This window comes from Arachis stenosperma, chromosome 2 (assembly GCF_014773155.1).
Source record: "Arachis stenosperma cultivar V10309 chromosome 2, arast.V10309.gnm1.PFL2, whole genome shotgun sequence".
NCBI lineage: Eukaryota > Viridiplantae > Streptophyta > Magnoliopsida > Fabales > Fabaceae > Arachis > Arachis stenosperma.
Window position 1 is genome coordinate 29,539,255 of NC_080378.1, and position 15,177 is coordinate 29,554,431.

The 15,177-nt window shown below is 38.2% G+C and overlaps 2 non-coding genes across 2 annotated transcripts; both read left to right on the top strand.

The window, feature by feature from the left end:
- The first annotated feature begins 825 nt into the window (after positions 1 to 825).
- LOC130963963 (small nucleolar RNA R71) lies at positions 826 to 929 on the top strand. The gene has a single exon (XR_009080077.1). It is a non-coding gene; the product is annotated as a small nucleolar RNA R71 (small nucleolar RNA).
- Positions 930 to 14,414: 13,485 nt separating this feature from the next.
- LOC130964241 (small nucleolar RNA R71) lies at positions 14,415 to 14,522 on the top strand. Its single transcript, XR_009080343.1, has one exon. It is a non-coding gene; the product is annotated as a small nucleolar RNA R71 (small nucleolar RNA).
- The last annotated feature ends 655 nt before the right edge of the window (positions 14,523 to 15,177 follow it).

Below are 15,177 nucleotides of genomic sequence, written 5' to 3' on the forward strand. Positions count from 1 at the left end.
CGTCCCAAGAGGTCTTCCTCACTAGGATTTTCGTCCTTCTCCTCCCTTGTGCATTCGGCCATATTGATCACATCAATGGCCTTGCACTCTCCTTTTGGATTCTCTTCTGTATTGCTTGGGAGAATACTGGGAGGAGTTTCAATGACTTTCTTACTCAACTGGCCCACTTGTGCCTCCAGATTTCTAATGGAGGATCTTGTTTCACTCATGAAACTTAAAGTGGCTTTTGACAGATCAGAGACTAAGTTTGCTAAATTAGAGGGGCTCTGTTCAGAATTTTCTGTCTGTTGCTGAGAAGATGATGGAAAAGGCTTGTTATTACTGAGCCTATTTCTTCCACCATTATTAAAGCCTTGTTGAGGCTTTTGTTGATCCTTCCATGAGAAATTTGGATGATTTCTCCATGATGAGTTATAGGTGTTTCCATAAGATTCACCCATGTAATTAACCTCTGCCATTGCAGGGTTCTCAGGATCATAAGCTTCTTCAGAAGCTGCCTCTTTAGTACTGTTGGATGCATTTTGCCATCCATTCAGACTTTGAGAGATCATGTTGACTTGCTAAGTCAATACTTTGTTCTGAGCCAATATGGCATTCAGAGTATCAATTTCAAGAACTCCCTTCCTCTGAGGCGTCCCACTATTCACGGAATTCCTCTCAGAAGTGTACATAAATTGGTTATTTGCAACCATGTCAAAAAGTTCTTGAGCCTCTTCAGGCGTTTTCTTTAGGTGAATGGATCCACCTGCGGAATAGTCTAATGACATCTTGGAAAACTCAGATAGACCATAATAGAATATATCTAATATGGTCCATTCTGAAAACATGTCAGAAGGACATTTTTTGGTCATCTGCTTGTATCTTTCCCAAGCTTCATAGAGGGATTCACCATCTTTTTGCTTGAAGGTCTGGACATCCACTCTAAGCTTGCTCAGCTTTTGAGGAGGAAAGAATTTATCCAAAAAGGCCGTGACCAGCTTATCCCAGGAGTCCAGGCAAGATTGTGAGTCCAACCATGTTCTAGCTTTGTCTCTTACAGCAAAAGGGAAAAGTATGAGTCTGTAGACTTCAGGATCTACTCCATTCATCTTAGCAGTCTCACAAATCTGCAAGAACTCAGTTAAAAACTGGTAAGGATCTTCAGATGGAAGTCCATGAAACTTGCAGTTCTGTTGCATTAAAGCAACTAATTGAGGTTTCAGCTCAAAATTGTTTGCTCCAATGGCCGGAATGGAGATGCTTCTTCCATCAAATTTGGAAGTTGGTTTAGTGAAATCACCAAGCATCCTCCTTGCATTATTGTTGTTAGGTTCGGCTGCCATCTCCTTCTCTTGTTCAAAAATTTCAGAAAGGTTGCCTCTGGATTGTTGTAATTTAGCTTCTCTTAGTTTCCTCTTCAGAGTCCTTTCAGGTTCTGGATCAGCTTCAGCAAGAGTGTCTTTTTCCTTGTTCCTGCTCATATAGGGAAGAAGAGAACAAGAAAAGAAAGAGGAATCCTCTATGTCACAGTAAAGAGATTCCTTTATGTTAGTAGAAGAAGAAGGGAAGAGGAGTGAAGAAGAATAGGTAAGGATAGAGGTAGTGATTTAAGATGAAGAGAGGTGAAGAGAAGTGTTAGTAGATAAATAAATAAATGGAAGAAGGGGAGAGGGAAGAAATTTCGAAAATAAATTTGAAAAGAAGTTAAATGATTTTCGAAAATAAAAGGTAAGGTAGAATTAAAATTAAAATAATTAATTAATTAAAAAGAATTTTTGAAAAAGGGATGAGATATTTTCGAAAATTAAAGAGGGAAAAGTAGTTAGGTGGTTTTGAAAAAGATAGGAAACAAACAAAAAGTCAAATAGTTAGTTGAAAAAGATATTAAAATCAAATTTGAAAAGATAAGAAGATAAAAAGTTAGATAAGACATTTTGAAATCAAATTTTTGAAAAAGATAAAATTTTGAAAAAGATATGATAAAAAGATAAGATAAAAAGATATGATTTTTAAGAAAAAGATATTTTGAAAAAGATTTAATTTTAAAATTAAAATTAATTACTTGACTAACAAGAAACTAAAAGATAAGATTCTAGAATTTAAAGATTGGACCTTTCTTAACAAGAAAGTAGCAACTTCAAATTTTTGAATCAATCACATTAATTGTTAGTGTATTTTCGAAAATTATGAAACAAAGTTAAGAAAAAGAGATTTTGAAAAATAATTTTCAAAATTTTCGAAAAATAGAAAAAAAAATGAAAAAGATATGATTTTTGAAAAAAGTTTTGAAAAGATAAGATTTTTAAAATTGAAAAGTTGACTTGACTTGTGAGAAACAATTAATTTTAAAAATTTTTGACCAAGTCAATCCAAAATTTCAAAAATTTGGAGAGAAAAAAAACGAAAAGATAATTTTTTTTATTTTTAATGATGAGAGAGAAAAACACAAATATGACACAAAACATAAAAATTTTGGATCAAAACACAAGATGCATGCAAGAACGCTATGAATGTCAAGATGAGCACCAAGAACACTTTGAAGATCATGATGAACATCAAGAACATATTTTTGAAAAAATTTTATGCAAAGAAGACATGCAAGACACCAAACTTAGAAATCTTTAATGCATGGACTCTAACAAACGAAAAATGCATATGAAAAACTACAAACAACACAAAACAAGAAAACATCAAGATCAAACAAGAAGACTTGTCAAGAACAACTTGAAGATCATGAAGAACACTATCAATGCATGGAATTTTCGAAAATAATGCATAAATTTTAAAAACATGCAATTGACACCAAGCTTAAAAATTGACTCAAGACTCAAACAAGAAACACAAAATATTTTTGGTTTTTATGATTTTATGATTTTTTATATTTTTATTATTTTTTTTCGAAAATGTTCTTTTGGAAAAACAAAAAATAAAGAAAAAATTTTTGAAAGATTTTTGAAAACCTTTTTTTTAAAGAAAATAAAAGAAGATTACCTAATCTGAGCAACAAGATGAACCGTTAGTTGTCCAAACTCGAACAATCCCCGGCCATGGCGCCAAAAACTTGGTGGACGAAATTGTGATCATCAATATTGTACTCTTTGTTTTTGTATGGAATTTATTTCATGATAATGGCTCTTTGCTATGTGTGGACACAACTCCGTTCAACTAACCAGCAAGTGTACTGGGTCGTCCAAGTAATAAACCTTACGTGAGTAAGGGTCGATTCCACAGAGATTGTTGGTATGAAGCAAGCTATGGTCATCTTGTAAATCTCAGTCAGGCAGATTTAAATAAATTATGGAATTTGGAAAATCAAATAATAGTAAATAAACATAAAATAAAGATAAAGTTACTCATGTATTTCCATGGTGGGAATTTCAGATAGGTGTATGGAGATGTTGTGCTCCTCCTGAATCTCTGCTTTCCTACTGCTTCATCCAATCCTTCTTACTCCTTTCCATGGCAAGCAGTATGTAACGCATCACCGTTGTCAATGGCTACATCCCATCCTCTCAGTGAAAAAGGTCCAAATGCTCTGTCACAGCACGGCTAATCATCTGTCGGTTCTCATTCAGGTTGGAATAGAATCCCTTGATTCTTTTGCGTCTGTCACTAACGCCCAGCCTTCAGGAGTTTGAAGCTCGTCACAGTCATTCAATCCCAGAATCCTACTCGGAATACCATAGACAAGGTTTAGACTTTCTGGATTCTCATGAATGCCGCCATCAATTCTAGCTTATACCACGAAGATTTTGATTAAGGAATCCAAGAGATATGCGCCCGGTCTAAGGTAGAACGGAAGTGATTGTCAATCACGCGCGTTCATAGGTGAGAATGATGATGAGTGTCACGGGTCATCACATTCATCAAATTGAAGTGCAATGAATATCTTAGAATAGGAATAAATCGAATTGGATAGAAAATAATAGTAATTGCATTGAAACTTGAGGTACAGCAGAGCTCCACACCCTTAATCTATGGTGTGTAGAAACTCCACCGTTGAAAATACATAAGTGAAAGGTTTAGGCATGGCCGAATGGCCAGCCCCCACCCCCCCCCCCCAAAAAAACGTGATCAATAGTCTCCTCAGATGAATAATAAAATAAAACTGAGACCAAAAGATGTCTAATACAATAGTAAATTATCCTATTTATACTAGACTAGCTACTAGGGTTTACAGGAGTAAATAATTGATGCATAAATCCACTTCCGGGGCCCACTTGGTGTGTGTTTGGGTTGAGCTTGATCTATCCACGAGCTGAGGCTTCTTTTTGAGTTGAACGCCAAGTTGTAACGTGTTTTGGGCGTTCAACTCCGGGTCTTGACGTGTTTCTGGCGTTTTACTCCAGACAGCAACATGGAACTGGCTTTGAGCGCCAGTTTACGTCATCAATTCCCGAATAAAGTATAAACTATTATATATTGCTGGAAAGCTCTAGATGTCTACTTTCCAACGCCGTTGAGAGCACACCATTTGGAGTTCTTTAGCTCCAGAAAATCCATTTCGAGTGCAGGGAGGTCAGATTCCAACAGCATCAGCAGTCCATTGTCAGCCTCCTATCAGAGTTTTGCTCAAGTCCCTCAATTTCAGCCAGAAATTACCTGAAATCACAGAAAAATACACAAACTCATAGTAAAGTCCAGAAATGTGAATTTAACATAAAAACTAATGAAAACATCCCTAAAAGTAGCTTGAACTTACTAAAAACTACCTAAAAACAATGCCAAAAAGCGTATAAATTATCCGCTCATCACTCATCTACATAATTTCACCCAAAATTATCAAATTTCACACTTCAACTCCTCAAACCTTATTATTCAATAACCAACCCAATCATTCATATATTCATTATCTGAAATTCATCCAATCACTTGTGTCATCATACAATGCACACATCAACTTACCTTCCTTACCTCTTTCCGGCCTCTGGCCCAAAATTCATGGCCTCCGGCCCAATTTCACAATTTAAATGCATAAACCACAAATCAATACTCATTACCCAAAACATCAAATTTTCAATACACCAAGCATATAAGGCCACACAATTCTCTACCCAATCATTAATTCACATTACATACCAACTATGCATATTAGCACCAACCCTTTACACAATCCAAACTTAATCCTAGGGACATCTAGCCTAAGAATTCTGATCACACCACACGGTACTTAAATGAAACTTAAACCGTACCTCTTGTAGCCAAACCAATTGAGCCTCTTCTTTGGAAGTCTCCACCAACCTTAGCCTCAAGCCTCACCAAAGTTCCTCAAGCAACACCAATCTCCCAATTGTGCACCAAAATCATCAAATACACTAACATAACCAATATCACATACATACATCAACCTAGGGCTCATAAAAGTGACAAATCACAAGGGTTTGAGCACTTCTTACCTCAGCCCATATGAAGTAGGGATAGAACTCACTTAGAATCCATGTTGTAGTATCTCTAAACACCCAAAATCACAAGATTTCAACACTAACTTTCCAAAAACATGTAATAGTGGGAAATTTCGAAATCGGGGCAGAGATAAATAGAATACTCATCACAAAACTTAGATAGAATTGTAGAGGATGAGAAGAGCGACGCGTGGCCGCAAACGGCTCGTCAATCGGAGCTCCGTAGCTTAAGTTATGGTGGTTTGAAGATCAAAGAGAGTTAGGTTTTCTCTCTTCTCTTCTCTCTTCTCAATTCAGCGCGCAACACTCATTCTTTAGAGCAAAATGAGCTGAAATGCTCATAACTAATGTTTATATATGTTGGGTCTTGGGCCCACTTAGGCTCAGTTCACTTATTTTTGTCCATTGGCCCAATTTTGGGCCAAAACCTTTAAGATTAGCGCTCTAAATCGCACTTTAAATATTTCTACCTCCCCTAATAATAATTCCTCATTTCTTAATCTTATTTACTCATAATCAATATTCTCAGCTGCAGTACCAGACAGATCTCAACCGATACTGCCAGTCAAAATTCCACTGCGCGCTTTTATGCAGAAAACTATGTTTTCCGACTCGGAAAAATTCACTGAATCCAAATATCATATTTAAATAATCAAATTCCAATTTCCAAATCTTCCAACCATATTCGCTCCTATTTAACTTATTATTTAATAAATTTTAGTTAGATTGGGTATTACAGCACCTAACTTAGGATTTCCCAAGTTAGGCGCCAGATGAAGAGAAAACCCTCCCATACGTGCTACCTTGGTGGCGCCTAACTTGGGATTTTCCAAGTTAGGCACCAAGATCACAGAAAATCACTCCAAATCACGCTGCCATAGTGGCACCTAACTTGGGATTTCCCAAGTTAGGCGCCAATCATCAAGTTAGCAATGGTCCTCACACCTAGTTGAGCTATGCAACGAGATTTTATTTGATTTTTATTAAAAGTTTTATTTTATTTACAAATAGGAAAAGATATTATTTAGTTTTAGAAAATATATTTTACATTAATTAGGATTAGATATAAAAGGAGAAGAGACCTTGACCTAGGCGAATCTCCTAATTTTCATTCCACACTTTCATACTTTTTTCTACTAGGGTTTATTTTCTCCATGAGGAACTAAGCCTCCATTGTTAAGGTTAGGAGCTCTATTTACTTTAATGGATTAATAATTATTTGTTCTTCTGCTCTTGATTAATGTTTTTATTATTGTTTAAGAATTGATTTTGTTCTTCATCCTAAGAATTAGTGATTATTGGAAAATAACTCTAATTCAACTTAAATTCTATTTGAATCTTCGAAAAATTATATCATTAGAATTACATCTTGAAATCAATTTCTCACAACTCTTTATTTATTTGGATTTAACGCGATACGTGATATATAATAATTGTCTTATTTTTGGGTATCTAGGATATATGTGGCTCATAAACTAGTTTTGAACTTAACCCTCTAATCGAAATCAAGTGACCAAAGAATTGGCGGTTGATGAAGGTTAGAGGAGACTAAAAAGGTCTAAGGAATTAGGGTTTAGTCACATATAGTTTGCCATGAACATAATCTTTGCATGATCAAGGTAGTTAACATTGAATATTAATCCAGAAATTTAAATATCTCAGACACCTTAACTATTTTTATCATATTATTTTCTTAACCAATTTTAGTTTGATCTTATTAAATTTTCTGTTTTTATGTTATTTGCTATTGAAACCCTAAATTTTGATTTTCTCACTAGAATAATCAGTTGACTATTGTTGCTTGATCTATTGATCCTCGTGAGATCGACCCTCACTCACCTGAGGTATTACTTGGTACAACCTGGTGCACTTGCCAGTTAGTTTGTGGGTTATAAATTTCGCACCAAGTTTTTGGCGCGTTGCTGGATATTAATTGTGATTAACAACTACCAGTTGCTAGATTAGACTTTTTATTTGTTTAGTTTTCTTATTTTTGTGTTTTACATTATATTTTTTTCTTTTTCGAAATTTTTTTATATATAAAAAACGAAATTTTAAAACAAATTAATATCCCTTTTTATTCTTTTTTCTTAGCTTTTCTATTTACTACATGGTGCGTTTAATTCTGTTTGGTATTTTGTGCTAAGGAAAATAATGGAGAGAGATCATATGGGTTACTACTCACACCCAAGGAGTGATTCATATTATTGTGGATGGAGAAATTACACGAATTTTGGTTGGGAAAGTCAAGACCAAAGAAACTTTAGTGCTCCATGTTCCATCTATCAAGAACCACCCTCCTTTTTTTATTCATATCAAGAGCCACCATCTCCTTATTCATACGAAGATAATCTTCTTTTTACTCATATCAAGAGCCACAATCTCTTTATTCATATAAAGAACCATCAGCTCTTGAGCTTCATGTGAAAGAATGCATACATGATATGAGGATGAGTGTCAAAAATATAGAGAAACATGCGGAGTTGATTATCAAGCACCTGGACAAGATACAAGAAAATTCATTCCCAAGAGATACAGTGCAAGATCCTATGGAAGAAAGTGAGGAAATCAATCAAAAGAGTTTATACTCCAGTGAATTAGAGAACTCTTCATGCTCACACATAGAAGAAAAGGAGGATGCACAAACAAAGGAGGAAGCCATGTACACTCCATGCTTGCACATTCCAATAACTTAAGAGAAAGCCATACAAGTCCCTTCAATTCTATGCATGCAAGCTGGTGCACGAAATTATGATCAATACTTTTCACAACTCAAATAATCCCCAGTAATGAATCCAAAAACTTGGTGTTCAATACCATGGCATAAACACAACTTCGCACAACTAACCAGCAAGTGCACTGGGTCGTCCAAGTAATAAACCTTACGCGAGTAAGGGTTGATCCCACGGAGATTGTTGGTATGAAGCAAGCTATGGTCACCTTGTAAATCTCAGTCAGGCAGACTCAAATGGTTGTGGATGATATATGAATAAAACATAAAGATAAAGATAGAGATACTTATGCAATTCATTGGTGAGAACTTCAGATAAGCGTATGAAGATGCTTTGTCCCTTCCGTCTCTCTGTTTTCCTACTGTCTTCATCCAATCCTTCTTACTCCTTTCCATGGCAAGCTGTATGTTGGGCATCACCGTTGTCAATGGCTACAGTCCCGTCCTCTAAGTGAAAATGTTCAACGCACCCTGTCACGGCACGATTATTCAGCTGTCGGTTCTTGATCATGTCGGAATAGAATCCAGTGATTCTTTTGCGTCTGTCACTAACGCCCCACAATCGCGAGTTTGAAGCTCGTCACAGTCATTCAATCATTGAATCCTACTCAGAATACCACAGACAAGGTTTAGACCTTCCGGATTCTCTTGAATGTCGCCATCAATTCTAGCTTATACCACGAAGATTCCGGTTAAAGAATCCAAGAGATAAACATTCAAGCCTTGTTTGCTTGTAGAACGGGAGTGGTTGTCAGGCACGCGTTCATAAGTGAGAATGATGATGAGCGTCACATAATCATCACATTCATCAAGTTCTTGAGTGCGAATGAATATCTTGGAATAAGAACAAGCTGAATTGAATAGAAGAACAATAGTAATTGCATTAATACTCGAGGTACAGCAGAGCTCCACACCTTAATCTATGGTGTGTAGAAACTCCACCGTTGAAAATACATAAGAACAAGGTCCAGGCATGGCCGAGAGGCCAGCCCCCAAATGATCTAAGAACTAGGCGTCCAAAGATGATCTAGAGATCTGAAGTGATCAAAAGATGAAAATACAATAGCAAAAGGTCTTATTTATAAAGAACTAGTAGCCTAGGGTTTACAGAAATGAGTAAATGACAGAAAAATCCACTTCCGGACCCACTTGGTGTGTGCTTGGGCTGAGCATTGAAGCATTTTCGTGTAGAGACTCTTCTTAGAGTTAAACGCCAGCTTTTGTGCCAGTTTGGGCGTTTAACTCCCATTCTTGTGCCAGTTCCGGCGTTTAACGCCGGGCAGTTTTGAGCTGATTTGGAACGCCGGTTTGGGCCATCAAATCTCGGGCAAAGTATAAAATATTATACATTGCTGGAAAGCCCAGGATGTCTACTTTCTAACGCCGTTGAGAGCGCGCCAATTGGGCTTCTGTAGCTCCAGAAAATCCACTTCGAGTGCAGGGAGGTCAGAATCCAACAGCATCTGCAGTCCTTTTAGTCTCTGAATCAGATTTTTGCTCAGATCCCTCAATTTCAGCCAGAAAATACCTGAAATCACAGAAAAACACACAAACTCATAGTAAAGTGAAGAAAAGTGAATTTTAACTAAAAACTAATAAAAAATATACTAAAAACTAACTAAATCCTACTAGAAACATACTAAAAACAATGCCAAAAAGCGTACAAATTATCCGCTCATCACAACACCAAACTTAAATTGTTGCTTGTCCCCAAGCAACTGAAAATCAAATAAGATAAAAAGAAGAGAATATGCAATAAATTCCAAAAACATCTATGAAGATCAGTATTAATTAGATGAGCGGGGCTTTTAGCTTTTTGCCTCTGAACAGTTTTGGCATCTCACTCTATCCTTTGAAATTCAGAATGATTGGCTTCTATAGGAACTCAGAATCCAGATAGTGTTATTGATTCTCCTAGTTAAGTATGATAATTCTTGAACACAGCTACTTTATGAGTCTTGGCCGTGGCCCAAAGCATTCTGTCTTCCAGTATTACCACCGGATACATACATGCCACAGACACATAATTGGGTGAACCTTTTCAGATTGTGACTCAGCTTTGCTAGAGTCCCTAATTAGAGGTGTCCAGGGTTCTTAAGCACACTCTTTTTGCCTTGGATCACAACTTTATTTCTTTCTTTTTCTTTCTTTTTCTCTTTCTCCCTTTTTTCGTTTTTTTTTTTCAATTTTTTTTCGCTTCTTTTTTTTTGTATTCACTGCTTTTTCTTGCTTCAAGAATCATTTTTATGATTTTTCAGATCCTCAGTAACATGTCTCCTTTTTCATCATTCTTTCAAGAGCCAACCAATCATGAACAACAAATTCAAAAGACATATGCACTGTTTAAGCATACATTCAGAAAACAAAAGTGTTGCCACCATATCAAAATAATTAATCTGTTATAAAATCTAAAATTCATGCAATTCTTCTCTTTTTCAATTAAGAACATTTTTCATTTAAGAAAGGTGATGGATTCATAGGACATTCATAACTTTAAGGCATAGACACTAAGACACTAATGATCATGAGACACAAACATAGATAAACATAAGCATAATTTTCGAAAAACAGGAAAATAAAGAACAAGGAAATTAAAGAACGGGTCCACCTTAGTGATGGCGGCTTGTTCTTCCTCTTGAAGATCTTATGGAGTGCTTGAGCTCCTCAATGTCTCTTCCTTGCCTTTGTTGCTCCTCTCTCATGATTCTTTGATCTTCTCTAATTTCATGGAGGAGGATGGAATGTTCTTGGTGCTCCACCCTTAGTTGTCCCATGTTGGAACTCAATTCTCCTATGGAGGTGTTGATTTGATCCCAATAGTTTTGTGGAGGAAAGTGCATCCCTTGAGGTATCTCAGGGATTTCATGATGAGTGGGATCTCTTGTTTGCTCCATCCTTTTCTTAGTGATGGGCTTGTCCTCATCAATGGGGATGTCTCCCTCTATGTCAACTCCAACTGAATAACAGAGGTGACAAATGAGATGAGGAAAGGCTAACCTTGCCAAGGTAGAGGACTTGTCTGCCACCTTATAAAGTTCTTGGGCTATAACCTCATGAACTTCTACTTATTCTCCAATCATGATGCTATGAATCATGATGGCCCAGTCTAGAGTAACTTCGGACCGGTTGCTAGTGGGAATGATTGAGCGTTGGATAAACTCCAACCATCCCCTAGCCACGGGCTTGAGGTCATGCCTTCTCAGTTGAACCGGCTTCCCTCTTGAATCTCTCTTCTATTGGGCGCCCTCTTCACAGATGTCTATGAGGACTTGGTCCAACCTTTGATCAAAGTTGACCCTTCTAGTGTAAGGGTGTTCATCTCCTTGCATCATGGGCAAGTTGAATTCCAACCTTACATTTTCCGGACTAAAATCTAAGTATTTCCCCCGAACCATTGTAAGCCAATTCTTTGGGTCCGGGTTCACACTTTGATCATGGTTCTTGGTGATCCATGCATTGGCATAGAACTCTTGAACCATTAAGATTCCGACTTGTTGAATGGGGTTGGTAAGAACTTCCCAACCTCTTTTTCGGATCTCATGTCGGATCTCCGGATATTCACTCTTTTTGAGTTTGAAAGGGACCTTGGGGATCACCTTCTTCAAGGCCACAACTTCATAGAAGTGGTCTTGATGCACCCTTGAGATGAATCTCTCCATCTCCCATGACTCGGAGGTGGAAGCTTTTGCCTTCCCTTTCCTCTTTCTAGAGGTTTCTCCGGCCTTGGATGCCATAAATGGTTATGGAAAAACAAAAAGCAATGCTTTTACCACACCAAACTTAAAAGGTTTGCTCGTCCTCGAGCAAAAGAAGAAAGAAGAGAGTAGAAGAAGAAGAAATAGAGGAGATGGAGATGGCATATGGTTCGGCCAAAGGGGGAGAAGTAGTGTTTAGGGTGTGTGAAAATGAGGGAGTGAAGATGGATTTATATAGGGGTGGAGAGAGTGGTAGGGTTCGGCTATGGGAGGGTAGGTTTGGGAGGGAAAGTGGTTTGAATTTGAATGGTAAGGTAGGTAGGGTTTTATGAAAGATGGATGTGAGTGGTGAAGAGAAAGATGGGATTTGATAGGTGAAGGGTTTTTTGGGGAAGAGGTGTTGAGGTGATTGGTGAATGGGTGAAGAAGAGAGAGAGTGGTGGGGTAGGTGGAGATCCTGTGGGGTCCACAGATCCTAAGGTGTCAAGGAAAATTCATCCCTGCACCAAGTGGCGAGCAAAATTGCTTCCTGTGCCAATTCTGGCGTTAAACGCCGGGCTGGTGCCCATTTCTGGCGTTTAACGCCAGCTTCTTGCCCTTTCCTAGCGTTTAACGCCAGTCTGGTGCCCCTTTCTGGCGTTAAACGCCCAGAATGGTGCCAGACTAGGCGTTAAACGCCCATTTGCTGCCCTTACTGGCGTTTAAACGCCAGCAAGGCCTTCCTCCAGGGTGTGCTATTTTTCTTTCTATTTTTCATTCTGTTTCTGCTTTTTCAATTGATTTTGTGACTTCCCATGATCATCAACCTATTAAAAACATAAAATAACAAAAGAAATAGATAGATATAATAAAATTAGGTTGCCTCCCAACAAGCGCTTCTTTAATGTCAGTAGCTTGACAGTGGGCTCTCATGGAGCCTCACAGATACTCAGAGCAATGTTGGAACCTCCCAACACCAAACTTAGAGTTTGAATGTGGGGGTTCAACACCAAACTTAGAGTTTGGTTGTGGCCTCCCAACACCAAACTTAGATTTTGACTGTGGGGGCTCTGTTTGACTCTGTTTTGAGAGAAGCTCTTCATGCTTGCTCTCCATGGTGATAGAGGGATATCCTTGAGCCTTAAACACAAAGGATTCTTCATTCACTTGAATGATCAATTCACCTCTGTCCACATCAATCACAGTCTTTGCTGTGGCTAGAAAGGGCCTGCCAAGGATGATGGATTCATCCATGCACTTCCCAGCCTCTAGGACTATGAAATCAGCAGGGATGAAATGGTCTTCAACTTTTAACAGAACATCCTCTACAAGTCCATAAGCTTGTTTCTTTGAATTGTCTGCCATCTCTAGTGAGATTCTTGCAACTTATACCTCAAAGATCCCTAGCTTCTCCATTACAGAGAGAGGCATGAGGTTTACACTTGACCCTAAGTCACACAGAGCCTTCTTAAAGGTCATGGTGCCTATGGTACAAGGTATTGAAAACTTCCCAGGATCTTGTCTCTTTTGAGGTAATTTCTGCCTAGACAAGTCATCCAGTTCTTTGGTGAGCAAAGGAGGTTCGTTCTCCCAAGTCTCATTACCAAATAACTTGTCATTTAGCTTCATGATTGCTCCAAGGTATTTAGAAACTTGCTCTTCAGTGACATATTCATCCTCTTCAGAGGAAGAATACTCATCAGAGCTCATGAATGGCAGAAGTAAGTCCAATGGAATCTCTATGGTCTTAATGTGAGCCTCAGATTCCCATGGTTCCTCATTAGGGAACTCATTGGAGGCCAGTGGACGTCCATTAAGGTCTTCCTCAGTGGCATTCACTGCCTCTTCCTTCTCTCCAAATTTGGCCATGTTGATGGCCTTGCACTCTCCTTTTGGATTTTCTTCTGTATTGCTTGGAAGAGTACTAGGAGGGAGTTCAGTAATTTTCTTGCTCAGCTGACCCACTTGTGCCTCCAAATTCCTAATGGAGGACCTTGTTTCAGTCATGAAACTTTGAGTGGTTTTGATTAGATCAGAGACCATGGTTGCTAAGTCAGAGTGGTTCTGCTTAGAATTCTCTGTCTGTTGCTGAGAAGATGATGGAAAAGGCTTGCCATTGCTAAACCTGCTTCTTCCACCATTATTATTGTTGAAACCTTGTTGAGGTCTCTGTTGATCCTTCCATGAGAGATTTGGATGATTTCTCCATGAATAATTGTAGGTGTTTCCATAGGGTTCTCCCATGTAATTCACCTCTTCCATTGAAGGGTTCTCAGGATCATAAGCTTCTTCTTCAGATGAATCATCCTTAGTACTACCTGGTGCATTTTGCATTCCAGACAGACTTTGAGAAATTAAATTGACTTGCCGAGTTAATATTTTGTTCTGAGCCAGTATGGCATTCAGAGTATCAATCTCAAGAACTCCTTTCTTCTGATTTATCCCATTGTTCACAGGATTCCTTTCAGAAGTGTACATGAATTGGTTATTTGCAACCATTTCAATTAGTTCTTGAGCTTCTGTAGGCGTCTTCTTCAGATGAAGAGATCCTCCAGCAGAGCTATCCAAAGACATCTTGGATAGTTCAGACAGACCATCATAGAAAATACCTATGATGCTCCATTCAGAAAGCATATCAGATGGACACTTTCTGATCAATTGTTTGTATCTTTCCCAAGCTTCATAGAGGGATTCTCCTTCCTTCTGTCTGAAGGTTTGGACTTCCACTCTAAGCTTACTCAATTTTTGAGGTGGAAAGAACTTTGCCAAGAAGGCATTGACTAGCTTTTCCCAAGAGTTCAGGCTTTCTTTAGGTTGTGAATCCAACCATATCCTAGCTCTGTCTCTTACAGCAAAAGGGAATAGCATAAGTCTGTAGACCTCAGGGTCAACCCCATTAGTCTTGACAGTGTCACAGATTCGCAAGAACTCAGCTAAAAACTGATGAGGATCTTCCAATGGAAGTCCATGGAACTTGCAATTCTGTTGCATTAGAGAAACTAATTGAGGCTTAAGCTCAAAGTTGTTTGCTCCAATGGCAGGGATAGAGATGATTCTCCCATAGAAGTCGGGAGTAGGTGCAGTAAAGTCACCCAGCACCTTCCTTGCATTGTTGGCATTGTTGTTGTTTTCGGCTGCCATGTGTTCTTCTTCTTTGAAGATTTCTGTTAGGTCCTCTACAGAGAGTTGTGCCTTAGCTTCTCTTAGCTTTCGCTTCAAGGTCCTTTCAGGTTCAGGGTCAGCCTCAACAAGAATGCTTTTGTCTTTGCTCCTGCTCATATGAAAGAGAAGAGAACAAGAAAATATGGAATCCTCTATGTCACAGTATAGAGATTCCTTGAGGTGTCAGAGGAAAAGAAAAATAGAAGGAAGAAGTAGAAGAATTCGAACT